Source organism: Pezoporus occidentalis, unplaced genomic scaffold (genome assembly GCF_034315485.1).
Source record: "Pezoporus occidentalis ecotype Australia unplaced genomic scaffold, CSIRO_AGI_Poc_V1 ctg22, whole genome shotgun sequence".
Taxonomy (NCBI): domain Eukaryota; kingdom Metazoa; phylum Chordata; class Aves; order Psittaciformes; family Psittacidae; genus Pezoporus; species Pezoporus occidentalis.
This window is the reverse complement of record NW_026914072.1, coordinates 5,139,176-5,160,227: the sequence shown is the minus strand read 5'-3', so window position 1 is coordinate 5,160,227 and position 21,052 is coordinate 5,139,176. Positions and strand designations below refer to the sequence as shown.

Sequence of the window (21,052 nt, the reverse complement as noted above, 5' to 3'; positions counted from 1 at the left end):
CTCAGCCACACAGCCATGCTCAGTTCACTTGGTATAGTAGCAGTATGCTAAATCTACCCCTAACTTAGGTCCTGCTTTCCATATTTACTCATTTATTATAATTAATTTTGTTCTCAACTTTTCTTTGAGCATATTCTGTATCACAGCACAGTGCCCTGTGCAACTGATGCTATGTCTAAACCAGCTCTCATGGGTACAAGCAGCGATATTGCCATGTTAGACCTGGTTGCCAAAGCACAGAGCACCCACTTAACCACAGCTGTTTGTGTCCTATTGCCTCAACATCTTCTTGTTCTTTGCAGTAATTATTTGGTTGGTACATGATTCAGAACTTTCTTTTTTTTTCTTCTTTCCCTTGGTATTAACCATGACTTCTTAAAAAACTACTTCTTAAATTTTCAGTCTGTCTTTCAGATTTTCTTGTGTATTCTTTGCTGTGTGACATCAAAGCTTTATGCTAGGAGTTGACATAATGTTCTTTCTCATATATAATAGTTCTTAGTTCTTTTGCACATCAGAAGAAAACATTGTCATAAAAAAATCAGCTCTTTCTCAAGCCTCTGCTATGAAATATTAACTAGCTATGCTGTTTTTACAGACTATAAAAAAATATTAAACAGGTTTGGAGATGGCAGAGGAGTTCCATCCTGTTACTGCTGCAGCACCAAAGAAGTTACAGGAGTGTGATTTGGATGGTTAGGGTCTGAAAATTCATTCAACAGTTTGAAAAATGAAAAGTTCACATCCTGCTATTCATATTAAAGTAAGGATTGGTGGTGGTTAGAGAGCTGTTCTTCAATCTTGCATAAAAGGATTCTGACGTTGGTTATCAATAGATTCCTAAAACGTATATATGTGATTGTCTTCATCAATTCCTCTGTGTTAGTCTGAGGCCGTTAGTCACTTCTCAATGCTTAGATTTTCTTTTTTGGTTCCAGTATTCCAATTTTGATTTCTTAAATAGTTTCTCTGTGACAGTTCCCTGTCTGTCTAGAAGCGTATGTGACAGATCCTTTCTGGGAGTACTGAGTGGCAGTGACTGAGAAGACAGATTGCTGGTTTTATAATGTGCAGTTTTATGTGACTATGGTTTTGACTTCTGGTATATTCAGTCGTATTTATTACCCAAGAATGATTTGTGACTTATGACTTCAATGAAAATGCTAGGTTAGTAATATATTCAATACATGGTAACTGGAGCAACTGCACTTTTGGGCCTAAATTTATTGACCGCTTCCTGATTCTTAACAATTAGTCTTAAAATGAAGAATTTTTAATAAATATATGTATTAACCTGATAACTTTGTTATCTGCACCAGTTTTGTTTGTAAATCAGTCACAGTGTGCTCATGTGTGCTGATGACTTAGCCTGGTATAGTCACCAAAAATCTGAATTTGAAAATATCGAATAAATTAGATTGGTAGCATTATAAGCATGATTTCCTGTCAGTTATTATTTCCTATCACTCCGTATATTTTTCAGTTTTACGTAGTTTGGTAAACATAGTTATGTAGTACGGTTGTTTCATGTATCATATTAGATATTCAAGAAAGATGGCCACTGTAAAAAAAAAGGGGAAGCTGCCCAAAATGAGAAATATTAAAGTTCTGTGAGTATTCGTGCATCCTAAGTCACTACAGCAGTTGTGAGAGCAGTGACACTCCTTGTAAGAAGTCTTCAAGACATTAAAACATCATAAACAGCAGATAAGGATGATGCATATCTAGTCTATAATTCAGGGGAAGGCTTTCTTATCAATTTCCATATCTACACACTGTGGTGATTCAGAACAGCTTTGTTATTGTAGAAGCAAGAAGAGATCATTGCAATGCCTTTGTATTACAGAAGCATAATTTTAAAATCTACTTGAAATTAAATTATTGCTTTCAGAGACTGAAGATAGAATAGACTTTTAAATGTCTACTTCAAAAAGTAGTAATTTTTATAAAAGAGAATATGTAATTCTCTCTATCATGTTGATAAAACTTCACATCCTCTGAAAAGTACTTCATGGACCACACAGAGTTGCGACTCCTGAGATACAACAGATGTTAGGAAAGTGTCAAGTCGGACTTTGCATTGACTAAAGGCCGTATGTCAAAAACCTCATTTTAGGATTTGGGGATTTTTGCAAGCAGTGAGAGCTGTTTACACAAAACTGTACTGCAGAGACTGCTGATTTGTGAAACTGAGCATTTGTGTGCTGTTTGCATTTGTGCAAATGGAATCAATAGATGTATGAACATCTATCTGGTTGATATGTCTATAAAGCTCATGCCCATTACTTAGAAAAAATCAGTCTGAAAGTATATTAATAGCAGAGGCATTGTTTGCCCTTTCAGAGAGAATGAAGCTTAGGAGATTGGATTACAGTTACAATAAAAACAAGGATACTTTGGCTTGGCTAAGTTGACCCCAGGAATTCAGGTGATATTCTTTTTAAGTATGAAAGAAAAGACAAGAATATTTGTCTACAGAGAGAAACATCTTTTGTGGGACAGGGGGGTTATTGAGTTCAGCGAGTGTTTACGTGCTCGTTTAAGAAAGACCTGATAAATGTTCAGGTTATTTGGCTTAAAATACAAATAGTGTATCCTAAATGCATATATGAGAAGACTGTTGTCAGTTCAAAATAAAGTTAAGGATGAGAGAACATATGAGAATGAATTTTAAGTTTCATCAGGTGTGATCTGCAGCAGAGCAAACAGTACTAATTATAGGAGAGTTCGTCAATATGGTTGATGGTACAAAAGTCTTGAAACAAGTATAAAAGTTACCAGAAGAGAGCATGCAAAATAAAGAAAAAGTGTTACATCTATTAGAACAGACAAACCCCAGAAAAATACAGCATCCCCTCTTGAATTTTAATAGTGATTTTTCCATCAATCTGTCAATACTCTGTGGTATTATGATATGTTTCCATGTTTGTGTTTCAAATGTAATTTTGGGAAGCCATTCATTGTTAAAAACAATGTCTTAACATTTTATGGATTTTGAACTACTTCCCAACATTTTTTACTGACTTTGCAACACTACCATACCAAGAGAGCTATTGGAAAAATATTTCCTACTATTGGAAAAATATTTGCTATTATTTAGCTACCAAGAGTGCTATTGGAAAAATTTTGAATAGCAACATTCATAATAAATTTTAATGCTGGGATGAACTTTAGGTACAGTAGGAAACTTTGTAAAAATGAATTTAATAACAACTAGGTGTGGAATGATAAATAAGGCCACATAGCAGTTGTGATGTATATTCTTTATATAATGCTGCTTATATATCTTTGAGCTGTTTTTTCACTGATGTTCCTGTTCATCCTCTTCATCTGTCCACCTTCCTCATCTTTGCTTTAAGAATCACGATAGGAAGATCCAAGTAATCTTGCTCTTCTATACTAGATGGCCCTTAAAGGTAACTTCCAGCCCAAACCATTCTATGATTCAAACAAAGACCCCAAATATTAGAATGCCTTTAGCAGCTGGATTAATGCATTAACTTCTTTACTGCTACACTTGATTAGCAACCAAACACTTGGCTTGCTATGAATATAAACTCTTGGAAGATAGATGCAGGGACTGTGAGAATGAAGACCTTGGCCCACTGTAGGAGAGGATCTGGTTCGAGAACATCTTAAGAACCTGAATGTGCACAAGTCCATGGGACCTGATGAAATCCATTTGCGGGTCCGAAGGCACTGGCAAATGAAGTTGCTAATCCACTGTCCATCATATTTGAAAAATCATGGCAGTCAGGTGAAGTTCCCGGCGACTGGAAAAAGGGAAATATAACCCCCATTTTCAAGAAGGGGAAAATGGATGACCCAGGGAATTACAGACCAGTCAGTCTCACCTCTGTGCCTGGCAAAACCTTGGAGCAGATTCTCCTGGAAGGCATGCTAAGGCGCATGAAAAACAACAAGGTGCTTGGTGACATCCAGCATGGCTTCACTAAGGGGAAATCCTGCCTGACCAATTTGGTGGCCTTCTCTGATGGGGCTACAGAACTGATGGACGGGGGTAGGGCAGTTCATGTCATCTACCTGGACTTGTGCAAAGGGTTTGACACTGTCCCACATGACATCCTTGTCTCTAAATTGGAGAGACATCAATTTGATGGATGGACCACTCGGTGGATAAAGAACTGGCTGGGTGGCCGCATGCAGAGAGTTGTGGTCAATGGCTCAGTGTCCAGCTGGAGACCAGTAACGAGTGGTGTCCCTCAGGGATCAGTGGTGGGACCTGTCTTGTTCAACATCTTTGTTGGTGACATGGACAGTGGGATTGAGTGCGCCCTCAGCAAGTTTGCCGATGACACCAAGCTGTGTGGTTCGGTTGATACCCTGGAGGGAAGGAATGCCATCCAGAGGGACCTGGACACACTTGTGAGGTGGGCTGATGCCAACCTCATGAAGTTTAACCATGCCAAGTGCAAGGTCCTACACCTGGGTCTGAGCAATCCCAGGCACAGCTACAGGTTGGGCAGAGAAGAGATTCAGAGCAGCCCTGCGGAGAAGGACTTGGGGGTGCTGGTCAATGAGAAAATGAACATGAGCCGGCTTCAGTGTGTGCTTGCAGCCCAGAAAGCCAACTGTATCCTGGGCTGCATTAAAAGGAGTGTGACCAGCAGGTCAAAGGTGATCCTGCCCCTCTACTCTGCTCTTGTGAGACCTCACCTGGAGTATTGTGTGCAGTTCTGGTGTCCTCAGCATAAAAAGGACATGGAACTGTTGGAACAAGTCCAGAGGAGGGCCACGAGGATGATCAGGGGACTGGAGCACCTCGCATATGAAGATAGGCTGAGAAAGTTGGGGCTGTTCATCCTGGAGAAGAGAAGGCTGTGTGGAGACCTCATAGCAGCCTTCCAGTATCTGAAATTCATCTGTTTGATGAATTTCATTTAGCTCCACAACTGATGAAAGTTCTACATAACAATAAAAATTCTAGACATCCTTAGATGTCTTTGCTTCCCAGAGCCCATAAAGACAAAGACAGAAAAAAACTTTTTTCACAGACTGAAGCTTGTTCCTCATGAATATTCAAAGACTGGCTTCAGTCACAAAGAACAGGAAAACTTATCAGTCCAACCACTGATTCAGGTGTTTCATCACACAGTCCTTCCTCTCAGTGGAAATCTGTGAACTGTTTCCCTTTTTTTGAGTTTTTACCTTCAGTCTTCTGCTGCCTTAGCACTTTTTGAAGATAGGCCTACTTATTACCGTCAAATACCATTGCAGATTATATAAGACAGAGGAGTTATGGACACGGTCACCATTGCTTATTCAGTTCATTTTGTCTGTCTGCTGTTACACAGTTTGCATGTTCTGTAATGCTTAGGGACCCTGGTTGCATACATCTGCTTCTAAGGAAGATGAACTTACTTTTGATTGGAGTTAAAAAGCGCTTAAGAGGTGAGGATTCATACTGTATTTCTCTGTGCACAACAGAAAGAACTATGTTGGCCCAGCTTGAGTTTATGCTTCATTTGCAAGTTCAGATCCAGCATGATGATTCTAGCATTTATATCCTTATTTGTAAAGGACTAGCTTTAAAGCTGAAGGAATCTCCAGGGTCCTGTATCTCAGCTGGACAAAAGCTTGCTCCTGGCCTAACTCTCCTGGTTTCTCTCTCTCCCTTTCTTGTAAAATGCCTTTATCTTAAGACTACCTCCTTCTCCAGCAGTCCCACAGGAACCTTCAATAGTTTTTCATTCTATGGTGGCCTTCTTCATCTTTGCCAAGCCGTGCAGCAGTCAAAAACTTCTTGTGCAAATGAGATGTACAAGAAGAGATCCTTGCATTTTCTCCTATTCCTTTTGCAAAGAGAAGGGAAAAGGAAAAGAAAGGCAATGTCAGGAGAAAAAGCTGGAGAAGAGTTCTGCAAGTCATGGCTTTTGACCTTGTTTGCCACTACAGGTGAGACTGTGCAAAGAAAATTAGTTGTATTGTGGAGGGAGCTACACATACACATAAGCGCACACCCTGATCCTATCTCTAATCCTTTGGCTGCAGCAAAAACAGCGTTTACATCTCTATTAGGATGAGGCTGGGAAATCTGCTTAGGCTAACAATGCCAGTTCTTATCTTCTTAAGCAGAGGCAAAAGTCAGTAACTTGCTGTGTTAGGATTTCATCAGCATAGCCTAAGCCTTGTATTAGTCTGACATCTGAGTTCTATGAGGGAAAAGGTTTTCACAGAAGAAAATTTTGAGGAACTGTTGAAGGAGTGTAATGAGACATTTGTGAATTTTCATACGGAGAGCATCCCAAACCTAAGAGGGGAAAGCCAGAAATAGATTTCACAAATAGAAAATAAGTATGCTGCTCTTTAAGCAGTTACAGTTAAAGTGATACTAAATTGCAAGGAATTTGAAAATTAAGAAGTGTGCGTACTGTTTGTTTCAGTAGTAAAAAAGGGGATAATAGAAGGGCAGATGGAGGTTGGTGTTCCTGACCAAAACACTGGACTAAGGTAATAATGCAATAATGTTGAGAATATGAATGGATTTATCAAGACAATAAGAAAAAGACTGTAGAGAAGTAATTCAGGTCTCAATAAGGGAAGCATAAAATATATGGACTGAGGAGAAAAGTTACCTACTAGGAGTGTTCTAAGGGAAGAAGTATTACTTCCTTCTTAGTTTTTATGATGGTGTTTAACTTTTGAGGAATGAACTGTCACAATCTGAGTTTGCAGCGTCTGAGTGCTACTGTTACACTATTATGTGCTATCATATTATCTCTTTAATTAAATCATAGCCAGTATTATGAAAATGATGGGTCAACAGAAGGGTTTTTGATGCTTATTCCGCTTGTTTTGGTTCCTTGGTTTGACTGTCAACTTTCAGCTGCTGAGTGAAGAATACTGTGCAAGAATACTGTGACTACCCTGACTGTTAATGTAAATTTGATTGAAGTTTCATCTGATTTAGAAGTACAGTTTTCATGAAGAACATTTTCATAAACACACAACAACCAATGTCAGCTAGATCTATGTGTCCTGGTAGCTATAAGATAAATGAGTCATAAAAGGCAAGTGACATAAACAAGCAGCGTGGTTTATTTGCTTCTTGATTGGGCTATAAATAATATTTGAAGCATATGATTTCAGAGCTCTGTGGAGCAGACGATGTAAGAACTAACAGAAATATCACTGTTAGCCCTGAAAAATTCTGGTGATGTGTATATCACTGCCTGTACCTAATGGCAGAGGATACTGTTATCAGGCACAAGTTCGTGGGCATAAACTTCAAGGTATTCTTGTTTCACATTGTGAATCAGCCTTTTCTTCTGGATTTCTGCCTTTAGAGGAGCTGTGTTTTGACTCTGTGTAGGCAGTTTCCTTGTAGTCATTCACTTTCTTTGGTAGTCTGCATGAATGCTTCCAGGCTCAGCTTTGTCTCAAATTCAGAGGAAGCCAGAAAGTTGTCTAGAGTGGAAATTGGTTGTGTCATTGCATGATGCAGTGGATGGGAGCAGGTAAATCACTACAGGTTTTTGCACCTTTGGGTGCAAAGTTTTCTATACTCTCTATGAATTTTTTCCTCTAATGTGTAGCACATTAATGTAGTGAGGGGGAATGATAGAGTAAAAAATCAGAGGTCTCTGAGATGACAATGCTAAACACTTGTTGGGATGTGGAAGAAAAGAGAAAGATAAAAAATAAGAGGTGAAGACAGAAGAAAGCACTAGTCTGAGGAAGAAATTGAGGACGTAGGGAACAGCCAGTTCAGGTCTTCAATTAAGATGATTAACTGTATAATTCATTCTTTTCTAACAGTGTCAAGGGCAGGTTTTGGGTCACCCTTGCCCAGCAGAAAGGTAGTGATTGTAATTCACTGAAGACAAGGTGGGTACTATTTTTAACCACAATGCCAAACAGCCATGATATTTGAGGATAGTTCTGCTTAGATGTCTTTGTTTAGTAAATTTATCTAGATTTGTCAGATCTTTAGAAAAAACAAAGTGCTGTCTCAGTGGTTTTAAATTAATTTGTTCTTGCAACTGGGATTTAACAGTTCCTTTGAAGCAATTATTAGTTTAGTACAACTGTATATGAGATGCTACCTGTCAATGAGTACTTAGGGAATCCTCAGTATGCAGATCACTGACCTGATAAACTGTAACAGCTCCATGGGAGTTGTTATGATCTGTCTCATCAATGAGTATTTAGGTACTCTTTAATAGGTGGATTATTAGGACAGTAAAAACGTCGGCAGCCCATTGTGTCAGTGCAGCTGATCCACGTGAGCCTTAAGATATTACACAGCCTTACAGAATGGTGTAGAAAAGTAGTTAAGCTTATGCATTAGCTGTGATTTTACATTAAACAATTGTTTTTTTGTAACATTTTCCTAAAATAAGAAATTTAGGCACTAATCCTCATACTAGTCAAATTTTGAGATTGCATTTGTAAAAATTTCTGTTTTCCAATTACACATTCAGTGAACAAAAATTTCCCAGGTTGAATTCTGTGCTGATTTTCTTCCCTACATTTTTGCCTGCAGTTTAGAAACAACAAAAGTAACAGAATTTCTCCCATCTATCCCAAGAATAGGCCGGGAATAAATTATCACATAAATAATTCAATTTTTTTTTTTTTTTTAATTAGCTTAACAAAATTGCCATCTAAAATGATCAGATCCATATATGAAGTTGGATTCTTCATACTGATTTCAGAAGTACTGGAAATTTGGGTTAGATTTTGTCTTGACTTTTTCCCTTTTGTATTTTCTTCTGTAAATGAAGAGAGATTACTGACTTCCCTAAAATAAGAAGCTGATCATATGGACATGAGTAAAAATGGTGTTAGATAGAACTTTGTAATCTGGTATTGAAATACAAAGTTTGAAGAATTTAAAGTAGTTGTATGATAAATTTATACCGAAAAATACTGATTCTAATCACAAAGTCTTGCTTTATCATCTTGTGTGCGTCTTCATCTAGTCAAATCACCAAACTTTATTTGAAGCATTCTTGTAGGCTGTACTGATTAGTGTAGTTAAAAATAATTTTCCTTTTTTTGGAACAGTGTTTCAGAAACTGTCCAAGATGCTGGAATACGGTAAAATTTATATTACTCTAGGAATAGTTTGGCTTTTATTGTTCAACACAAATTGATTTTGAATGCTGCACCAAGGAAATAAGTTACATACATCAGACAGGCTCCTGGCCAGGATGCATTCCAGGTTTGTGTCAGTCACTGTTGTGACTTCAGCAGAAGTTTAGCTGCTTCAGGGTTTTAATGTGATGTTGCTAACTTTTGCTACCATTTTCTATGCATAAGAAATATATATGGTAATGTAGATGCCAAAGCTGCAAGTATGTAATGAATACTAAAGGAGGTCCAAACTCCTTCATTTTTAAAGAGTTATTGCAAATTTTGCCTAGATTTGATTAGCAACCAAACTCTTGGCTTTCTATGAATATAAGCTCATTAACAAGATAATATAAATAATTAATGTGAGAAAATGCCTAGCACAGAACTTAAGGGGAAAAATTTTAAGTGGTGTTTACTTTCATGTTTACACTTTCATGTGTATTTACATCTAAAGGGATGTTGTATAGATGAAGCATGAAATTGCAGGTTTTGATGTCAGAATTTTAAACATGATTTTTCCATTTGTCAAAACCTAAAATAAAAATGCAGTTTTCAAGTACATGCCCTAAACCTGCTGAAAAGCTGTCTGATTTGTAGGGGTTCCTTTACTACTCCATATCTGTCACAGGGGAAAGTGTGGAAGCATGAGGAGTACACATTCGTGCTCATACTGTCAGAAGAAACTCACTATAAACATCCTCAAGGAGTCTAAATCTTTCCCCAGTGTTCAAAACACATCTTAAGCTTAATGTTTTAAGTGAACGAGAGAGAGAAAAATATCTTACTTAGATTACTTTTAAAACCAAAATCTGATTACATCTCTTGCCATTACGCTTTGTAGTCATCCTGAATAGTTCAGTCTATTTTCCAGTCAAATTTAACACCAAAGTAATTATGCAACTGCAGGTTTAGTTTCATAACTGAAAAGAGTAGCTGGATTTGTGAGAGTTTTCCCCAGTTTGCTAATAAACAAATTTGGGGTTTACCCTTTCTGAATTCTGATTTGAAGGAACTGAAGATGTGGTAGCATTTTAAACACTGAATGCTAATTTCTGCTTCTTAAACTGAGGCAAGCTGTGAAAACCTTATTGGGAGGGGTTGTCAGCATAAGTTTACACTTTTGATATATGCTGAGGTTCTCAAGGTTTTCAATTTCTGAAATTACATTTTTTGCTTTAAAAATATTCCGTTATATCTATTCCCAGTACTCTTAGAAAAATAACATATCATGGTATCTCTATGCCACATCAAAAAACCAGTTGGAAATTAAGAACAATAAAGTGCTAATTAAAAAAATTAACAAGTTACTGTAACTATTAGAATTATATTAAATTATCCCATTAAGCAAATTATCATGATAAAAAATGAACAATGTGTATAAATTTTAGAAAAATTCCAGATTCAGAATTTTTCCAGAGTCAGTTTACAGTTAGAAGTTTGTGATACACTGGGTATGTCAGTTAAAATTAGTAAGTTTGTGTTGTATCTCAATGCCAGTTATAAAATAGGATAGCTGAGAAATATGGAGATGGCTTCACATCATACCACTTTCAGGAGTGGATGTTAATCTCTCTGTTCTCTACCCATGTTTTAAAGAATCACTTACTGAAAAAAATGTTGATAAATTCTGCATGATGGCTTTCATGATCTGTTAAAAAACTGGGAAAAGAATAAATGTGTTAAATCAACTGTATGCTTATAACATGTATATTACATATATATGTACACAAACAGATTTATACATAGATATATATATATGAAACACACTCTCGGATCCTTTTAAAAAAGTGGTAAAAAGTCCTATAAAATTTATTGTGGTATTGTGGTTTGGGTTTTTTTCATTCTGCTTCCCTTTTGCCTCTCCATTTTCCTTCTAGAGTGTTTTTCTTATCACTTTTGAAATTCTTTGCGTCTAATTCCCACATCCCATTTTTCTATACCTTCTCTCCTGTCCTCATGAGGTTTTGATTCTCCACTTTTCCCTTACATGAAAATATGTAGTAAAATTCAGAGTAATATGTACAGCTGTATTGTCTGGAAAAAAAAAAAAGATCCTTGCTTTAAGGAAAGTACAAAAATAAAGATAAATAAATGAAATACATTATAACCACAAGTAAGTTCATTTTGAACTCGGTTGAATGTGTTCGATTCAATGGAATATATAACCTAGACTTTTTTTTTGGGGGGGGGAGTTTGCTGTCTTTTAAAAAATATTTAAGAACTAGTTTAGTTTATAATTTCTAATTATTTCAGTTCAGTAATTTGAGCCTCAGTTTCACTGTTCTATGAAACCCAAACATACAGATCCCACAAATATCAACATACATCCAGAACCTGTAAATTCAAAGTTTCAGAATTCATTCTGTGAAAATTTATCTATTGCAAAATAGGAAATAACAGTTAAGAAAACAAGTTCATAAGTGGTATATAGATGTTAATAAATTATTTTAGATGTCATTAGCCATTAAAGCATACTGATTCTAGAAATACGGCACAAAATGTTGTTCTCTGTTTTCACTCAGATCATTTTATAATCAAAACACAGATTAAACCCAGATGTATGAAGTCATTATTTGTAACAACACCAAAATCAACAAATGTTTCAGGATATACATGCAAGTTATTTTTGTCAATATTATGACGGCAGGCCCATCTTGGAGCCATCTGGCATTAGCTCCATCAGACACTGGGGAAGCTTCTGGCAGCTTCTCACAGAAGCCACCCGTGTAGCCTCCCCTGCCACCGAAACCTTGCCATGCAAATGCAATGCACAGTTTATTCTCAGGTTTTATTTTTAAATACTCATTCACATTTTCAGGGGTTCTGGTGGAGAGAATTTGAAAGGACAGTCTACCTCTGTTATGACATTTGCATGGCATGCAGTGGGAGCAGCATTTAAATGTGATACGATGACTAAGGGTAAAATCTGTCTAGATAACATTTGTCTAGGTTATCATAGAATGAAATACGATAGATAACACACCTTGATGGATAAACTATTACAGGTATTTAATCTTTCTTTCTTCTCTTTGCCAAATACTGTGCAACAGAGCTTTTAAAAACACTGAGAGACATTTCTACTGAGAAATGAAAACTGATATACAGATTATGATCTAAGTAACAAATTTGTCATCCTCACACAGATACTTGATGTATGTGCTATTCTGTAAACAGCAAAACTATCATTTATGCAAATGAGGTGAAACAGCTTGTACATGAGTTGGAGTTGCAGTTCAGAGGTCTTGGAGTCATTTGTGATTTTGTCTATGTGAAAGCCTTAACATTTGAAATTAAGTCCATATACAAACCTATTATTTGATCACTGTTTTTCACCACTGTTGCTCTAGTAGAGCAAGATGACAGAATAGCTAAATAATGTGTGTATAGAATAAGTAATGTGTGTTCCTTCATTTCTGTGATGTACAAAAATATTTTTGCGTAGTGTGTAATAAGGATTTTAATAAATGCTTGAAAATGGATTTCTTAATATGCTCATTATGTTTCTGAGCCTGCTAATTCTTTAAGGAAATGAAGAAAAAATAATGAAATTATGTTACACAGGTACTTAATTTTTTTTATCTCTGATACTACTCTGGTAATTAATGTTTGGTTTATGCAAACTAGACGATATCTCTTACTGGACACATTACTGTCAAGAAAATATTACTTGCCTTAATTATCAGTAATGAAGCAGGAATAAGCTGCTCACTTAGATATATCTAATGACCTTTTCAGCTAAAGGTTATGATGAAAGGTATCAGTTTCACAAATTATGCCTCATTCAGTTTCTGGCCTTTGTCTAGATTAATGTTTTGAGGATGAGTTTTAAAGTCAGGCATAAATTGTGTTTGGTGTTTAAAATCAATTTAGTGTCTTGCTTTTAGTATATCATTTTCTCTCTTATAAATTACACCAAGCCTCATTTTTATCTTCATGTTTTATTATGAAAGTCAATAGTTAAGTCTAGTCTTATTAACTATTGCTGTATATTTTAAGAATAGTAACTGGAAGAGGAAAGCTTAAATAAGTATTTGAATATGAAGGTGTATAATGATTTTTTAAAAAACTTCAGATGCGTTTATTTTAAAAAGCTTTTTGATCAAAGTTTTTCTTTCCTAATTCTTAATATATAAGGCTACTTAAAAAAAATAACATTTTCTGTTATTCTAGTTAATGTCATTAGGACTGAAGTGGGTAAAGTTAACCACTTTCTACTTTTTCCTTGCTCTACAATATGATCAACTCCAAAGTATCTGATTAATTGTATAACTGTGACAGTTTTTATATACAGTGAGTAAGTACAGGGGGTATTTCTCCTTGTCCTTAATGACTTGGGTCCAAATGGACTTCCACTAGTGTGGTATATTTGGTAAGCAGTTTGAGTCCACCACCTAGATGTGAGTCAGATTGGTTTTGGCTGATTCAGCAGTTATATCAAGAATTAATCTAATGTTCCGTTTACTCTGGAGGATGAAACAGTACAGTGATATTTATTGCATTTAAAAATTCCAATGTAGATCAGTTCCTTTTAGAAAATAAGTTCTATTTTCTTCTCTTGTAAGACTTCAGTCATATTGTGGTGCTTGTACATCCAGTATACTTGGTTTCAGGCATTTGGATGTAATTCAAGAAGTCCATAACAGAGGGTCAGTTATATCTTTACTGATATATAAAAGGAAGATACAGCATGGTCATAAATCAGCTTGATGTGCCACCTATTTAGCATTTAGAATAGTGGTTGTTTTGCATACAATAAGAAGTATGTCCGTGGATCAGTTTAAGCAGTATCAACTTTCATTTGTCAAGCCAGCATTTTAGTTGGTTTTGGTATAGTCTGTTGAGCTCTTGTAAATAACTAAACCCATGATAGTAGTTATGAGGGATGTTATTAGGTCTCACCTCAGGTTTGAAACCACTCTTAGTCTTCTGACACAGGAGTGGAGGTTACAGAGTCTTTTAAAGACTTCAGATTTCTAATTCCCTTGACAGTGTTAAACTTCTAGCCTGTGTCTGTGTTGAACAGTGTTGAGACAACTACATTTTACCTTCCTCATGGTAAAACGGTCACACTGTCCTATTCTTAGCCTGCCTGTGTGTCCTCAATGCTATCAGGGAATCAGAAAACACTGGCTTTTTTCAGACCTCTCTTCACTGTGACTTGACAGAAATAAAACTATCCATAATACAGGCTCTGATCCACAGTGTGATTTTGAATAAAATAAACCCTACAGACCTCAGGCTAAACTGAGAGGAGAGAGGACAAAGCAAATTGGGTTTTAGACAGCCTGGGAAATGTTAAATCAATTGTTGTAGCAGGGATTAATCAGATGATACTAATGCTACTTGCCTCAACCAAAAAAGATTAAGGGCCTGATACAGAAAGAAGCAGCCCTGTTCTGTCCACAAATGCATTTTTTAAGGTAGCTCATTCCCTAGCCTGGACTGTGTGCAATCTCCTGCTATTCAGTCAAGATACCACTGCTCTTCAGTGTGGAGAAAATAAATATTCCCACATTTTATGGTGTTGCTTCCAGATGTTTTGACAAGCCATGTGCAATCCTTTTCACAGGAAAGAGGGAATATGATGACTGCTCAGCCAGGGAATATGCTACTCTGTTTTCTTATCATAATGGTATAATTTAAGGTTGACTGCTTTTAAAATTGGCTTTTTTCATTTTTTTTTTTAATGGTCAATTGTGGTTTTTTACCATTTTAAGAAGTCTCACTTTTCAAAATTATTAAGTCTAGCATGCAAGCAACAAACTGAATTACACTTTGAATTGTTTGATACACTGTTATATTAGATACAACCTGGATATAAGATATACTTCTCTTTATTAGAAATACCACTCTTTGGACCATGACATTTCTTGAAATGAGGTTAAGAAATTAAACAGTAAGTGGACCTTAACAGTGTGATTATTAGGAAGATCGCAGCAGTAAATATAAATTAAATCATATCCTTTTCAAACACTGTTTTATTGTGTTAACAAACAATGAAGACAGGAATTAAAGTGTAGGTACAACAAATTTAAGTGTTATCAAGAATGTGTCAAAATGAGTTGACATTATTTATAAGAACTAAAAAAGCACTTACATATATTTGAAATGAAAGCCAATTTTTAGAAGACAGTAAATCGGGTGGGAAGAGGCTGGGATAAGAAAAAAAACTACTTCAGTCAACTATTGTTCAACTTCTTGCATCAGATGCTGTGTGTTTTTACTCTTTCTCATCATTTCTTATATTGTATCACTGCCAGAATGAACAAAAAGATAATTACTAATTCAGTAATCATAACTTAAGGTGAGTGGCATGACCATTCAGTGGTCAGGGAGTAAATTTCCTGTGTGTTAATGAATCTAAATAACTCATGCGTAATCTCTCTCCCAATCTCTATGGAGGATTCATTTAATAGTCGGGTTTTTTTTTTCTTTCTGATACCTGTAATATAAATAAATATTTTTCATTTTATGTTCTCGGCTCCTTGTACCAAGGTTTTGGTAGAATATAGCATTATTATTACCATGGCAGGGGAGTTGGAACTAGATGATCTTAAGGTCCTTTCCAACCCTAACTATTCTATGATTCTGTTAATTGGCTTGACCAGTGCTTGTAAAGATGCATGAAGATATTCTGATCCCTGCTGCAAATTAAAGCCGAATTAATCGATCGCCATTTGGATTTACAGACCAGTCTCCATTAAGCTGGGCTCTGAATCACTCCCTGAAAAATCGCTGCAAAACATTATCCATTTAAATTTATAGTTATCAGAACAACAAATCTTTTACTCCTGATCAGTCCTGCATTCTTCATGCAATAATAGATCTCTTATTCGTAATGCCTCTGAGTAAAACCAGTCAAAATCCATAGAGATAGCGAGGGGGTATTCACACTGCAATCTTTCCTTCAGCATGAATTGCAGAAAACTCGTACTGCTATACCTGTAAGTCTTATGTGGAAATGGTTCTTGGACCTTAGATGATGATGAACTGCATGGAAACTTAGCTGCCACTTTTGCTCTGCCTTGTTTCAGTCCTGGTTCACATGCCAGCTACAAAAGACAATTGCAGACCAGAGAACCACTGAAAACCTTCACTGTATTAAAAACCTGAAGGAACCTCAGCTGCTGTTATAGTTCCATGGGATGACTGTTTTACCCACTCCAGCTCCAGCACAGTGGCTGGAATGCAGGTTAAATAGCCAACACCAATAACTAGATTAGGTAATCTCAACAAAACCTGTCCTTAAAGTAGAAGTCACAGTGGTTCCCTCTGAGCTTGCCTCAATCTGTCCCCCTGCCTGTGCACCCAGAATTAACCACAGAACTCCTGCTGATGTTAATTTAAATGTAAATCTAGATTAATCCCAGATTTAATCCTGTACTCAAAACGTTGCACATTACATACATTCTGCTTTTATAATACCAACCTGAGTCCCATGTCTATAATCTTACTCTAGAAAATTTGCAAGATTAGTGGACTATTTAGTAGTCTATAGAGCAACATTAGTAAAAAAGGCAGACTTTCGCTGTTGAATAGTAACTTTCTAAGGCATTGTTTTGTCTTTTTTGTGTACTTCAGAACAGAAAAAAATGGAGGAGTAATAGTAACAGTAGGCATCCCAAAGAAGAAACATGAAAATAAACTATCGCATCATACAGGAACATATGTGATAATGATATTGAACTTGTGGGTGTATTTTAACCTCAATAATATTACTTTGAAACCCTTGAAATGTGATTACATAGTGATAAAAATAATGGCTGTATTAAATGATTGCTCTATGAATCAGAGCTGCAGTAATAGGTTATGTTTGCATGTGTATTAATAGCATAGAGACACATGGAAAACAAAAATAATAAAATTTTGAAAATCACCTCAGTATTACTAGATTTAGTATAATGTGGAAGTCCTTAGTCAATGCAGTTCAACAAATGCACATCCACTTCTGATTTCTGCAATTTTGTGGTTTCTGATACTAGGATGCTAATATGTTTTCACGCCTGTCTTCTGAATAATTAAATCATTACTACAGCACTAATTAAAGTATACCCAAAGGTGTTTGTTTAGATGTTCTCCAAAGTATAAAGAAAATTAGATAGTGAAACTCTGTACCTTTTTAATTCTATGACTACTTCATAGTAGTGAGATAGTAATGTTTTTGAATATTGCATTTCATTACGTACCTTTATTGGATTTTAACCTATTTTTTTACTGTAAAGCACTATCTTGCATACTCAGGTCATTAGTTAACTTACATATATGATAGTAAAATTTCCACTGTTCTTGTTAATCATATCTTTTTTCATATTTAGTGATAATGTCATGTAAATTTGATCTGTAATCACAGGGAAGCCATAAATGCTCATATTTATCTTCAACTAGTAAGTCAAAAGGCAAAAAGTCCAAACTAACCTCTGCCTTCTTTGACTCTCCATGCCATGTTCTGAAGGATTGGGTTTGAAAAGAAGTTATATACAGGTCAGCAGAAGTTGCCTTCGCTGAAGAATGCACAGCAAATCTTAACTATTCAGCTATATCACAGAATGGTAGTCCAACCTGTCTGCGCAGGCAGGGTCACCTAGAGCAAATTATAGACTCATAGAATAGTTAGGGTTGGAAAGGACCTTAAGATCATCCAGTTCCAACCCCTCTGCCATGGGCAGAAAATTATAAAGAATTATAAAGAATTGTGTCCAGATGGTTCTTGAATATCTTCAGGGAAGATTTCACAGCCTCCATGGGCAAACTATTCCAATGCTCAGACAGAAGTTCTTCCTCATGTTCGGGTGGAACTTCCTGGTTTTCTTTATGTGGCTTGTCCTATTGCCTGACACCACTGAGAAGAGTCTGGCCCCATCCTTTTCAGATGCACACATTGATCAGATCCTCCCTGAGCCATCTCTTCTCTAGGCTGAGCAAGCCCAGTTCCTTCAGTCTTTCTTCACATGGGAGATGCTCCAGACCCTTCATCATTCTAGTAGCCCTTTGCTGGACTTGTTCCAGGATTTCCATGTCTCTCTTGTACTGGGAAGCCCAGAACTGGACACAGTACTCCAGGGAGGCCTCACCAGGGCTGAGTAGAGAGGGAGGATAACCTTTCTTGACCCAGTAGCAATGGTTTTTCAAGTGCAGCCATTTGCCACACATAGTGAATCTTTGTCAGAAAAGTGGTCTTTCCACTTATCCAGCTGGATGCTTTCTATTTCATCAATAAATTGAGGGTTCAAACATTCTGCCGGCATGTTTGTCCTTCTTGGGATATGACTCTTTCTGACTAGTGCCAATTAATTTAACCCATGAGGTGGCAAATGAACCAAATTGTTTCAGTAATTTCTACCTAGTTTTTCAAGATGAGGCAAGATTCTGAGTTGGGTTTTTTAAGTTGTTGTAATAGAAGAGATAAGGAAATGCACATAATGTTTCCAGAGTTCAAAGGAAGAGCAGGTATGATGAAAGACCTCGTATTCTAGATCAGTATTCTTCATGGAAGAGTCTATTGAATCAAATGTGGCATTGTTTGTAGCAATAAAATGATCTTTCCCCAAAGATATTGCCATTCTGAAAAGACATACAGCTGAGACAGAGATATCTTACAAATGTGGTGACGCAAAATAGTTGTGAGACAAAGTTTTTTCCAGAGTTAATTTTTGCAGAGCTGAGAATTAAACCAGGAACTTTTTAGGTCATGTCTAATTTCTTCATAGGAAAAAAAAATGTCTCTACTTCCTACACCACTCTTGTTTACTTAAAGTTCCCCGAAAGCTGTTGAAATAGTGCAAGAGCCAAAAACAAATATATTTAGAGTGAACTATTAAGCCATGATTTCATAAATCTAAATATGCATCTGCAAGCAACTATATATTCCTTGGCAGGACTTACCCTTTAGAACTAGCATGTAAACATTTCAGGTTGGCCTCAGTTAAAAATGTATTTACACAAGCTTCAAAATTATTCTGTCTAATTGTTTTTTCCTTATGTATTCTATAAAAAATGTGGAGACTTATCTTTTGAACTGTTCAGTTAATAAAAAAAAATCCCAAATACATTCCCCCCCCCCCCCCAGTATTACACTGCACTAGTTGCAGCCTAAAACGAAAGTAAGTGTGCTTCACTGGTGCCATATCAATGATACCTTTATGACTACGTATACTTAAAAATACAAGTTAGAAAGCATATTGGTTAAATATTTTAAATAAGTTTTATAATATCATTTGAGCAATGTCAAATACAATTTTTATTTTAAAATATTTTGTTGGAATTCAGTTTAAAATATTAATAACAGCTTACAGCAGGTAGGCTATAAAATAACACTGTATGCTGTCTATTTAGTTTCTGGTTGAAAAAGCACAGCAGTACTTTAGTTCATTACCTTTGAAAAAAACAGTAACAAGATAATACAGCTGCCTCTGATTAAGATGTAAATTCTTTCTAATTAGAATGTAAATTCTTACATTTAAATGAAGACATCAATTGTCAGGATGCCATATGATATCTTATTCCACCTTGCCTGAATGAAGCCCTCACTGTTCATCTATGGCACTAAAATAGTTTTGCAATCCCTTTGTTCTCTGATTCTTGTAATATTCTCTCTTCATGTTCCCTTTACACATTGCTTTTGTTTGTTTTCCCCCTGCATCTGATATTGTTGTGTCTTGGGATTTTGCAGAAATTTGGAATGAAAATTGAGTTCAGTCAGTGCCAGTATTTGCCTGTGCCTCAATTACTTCTGCTGAATTTTCCTCAATGCAAATTAGGCAGGTTGCATAAAGTGATGCATGTATTTGAAATAATTAATTTTCTGTAAAATGATGGATCAAGTCCAATCAACCTTCATGAAATCTAAATAAAAGAGTAGAGAATTAGAAATTAATTAACATTTTGTGTTGCTAATACTTTATTATGCAGTCTAAACTATAAATAATAAGTTATATTTTTAAGCATAACTTTTTAGTATGAACTGTTGATGATAACTTTTGACATAATTATCTTGTTAAAATGTATCATTATAAGTATATTAACCTAAACTTAATGTCATGGAAGGCATTGTAAATTAATAACGTTTTAAAATAGAAAATTATTGGATAAAAAGTGTTTAGGAATTGACCCATTCATTAGTTTTGCATGCAAAATTCTTCTGCAGACTTAAAGTAATATATGTCTACCAGTTGATTTTAAAGTGTTTAATTTCAGTGTTTTATTAAAGCAGTCCATAATACTAAATCTTGTTGACTGAGAACATATCCTTGAATTTTTTTGTTGGAAGCCTGGCTTTAATCAGATACCTGTGTAGGAAAAAGCTTACATTCTTCTTACAAACACGTGTCTTTGGTTGATACTCCAAATCAGTCTTATTTTCCCCATTTATAAGCTGTATTAATTTTTAATTATTAAACATTAAACACATTTATGTGTTTCATGGCAGTAAGATTCTCCACGTATCAGACTTCGTCATAGGTAGTGACACTGTTTTGGATAAAATGACATTGATCTTAATATAAATGGCAAAAGATCCTTTGACCTAACATAATTACATAGGTATGTGTTGTATAAATATTATTCATAATGCCTTTATATATAGAAAGCTATAATTATGACCAAATTGCTAGTAGTAATGACAGTTTATATGATGATTCCAGTTCAATTGGTATGCCTGTATCACAGATCTACTTAAAATATTCGACCTAAAGTTCAGGAAAAGTTGAGTATGGTTTTAAAAAGTTAAAAATCATTCTCATAACAATAGTCAATACTAGTTTTAGCATATTTATAGTTTAATAGTGTTTGCCATAGGGTGATTATATTTCGGTGTGTGTCTGTGTGTATATATTCTAGAATGCTTTGGATGCTATATTAATATTTATATTATTCCAAACAGAAGATGGAAAAATGTCACGTTTCATAATGTGGATAATAATTCTCTTAGTGAGTGAAGAGGAAATAACTCCAGTCG

At 35.7% G+C, this 21,052-nt stretch overlaps 1 protein-coding gene across 9 annotated transcripts in view; it reads left to right on the top strand.

Annotated features, from left to right (window-relative positions):
• ELP4 (elongator acetyltransferase complex subunit 4) overlaps positions 1 to 21,052 on the top strand; it is a 146,591-nt gene that overhangs the window by 82,050 nt on the left and 43,489 nt on the right. The gene's annotated exons all lie outside the window — the stretch shown is intronic.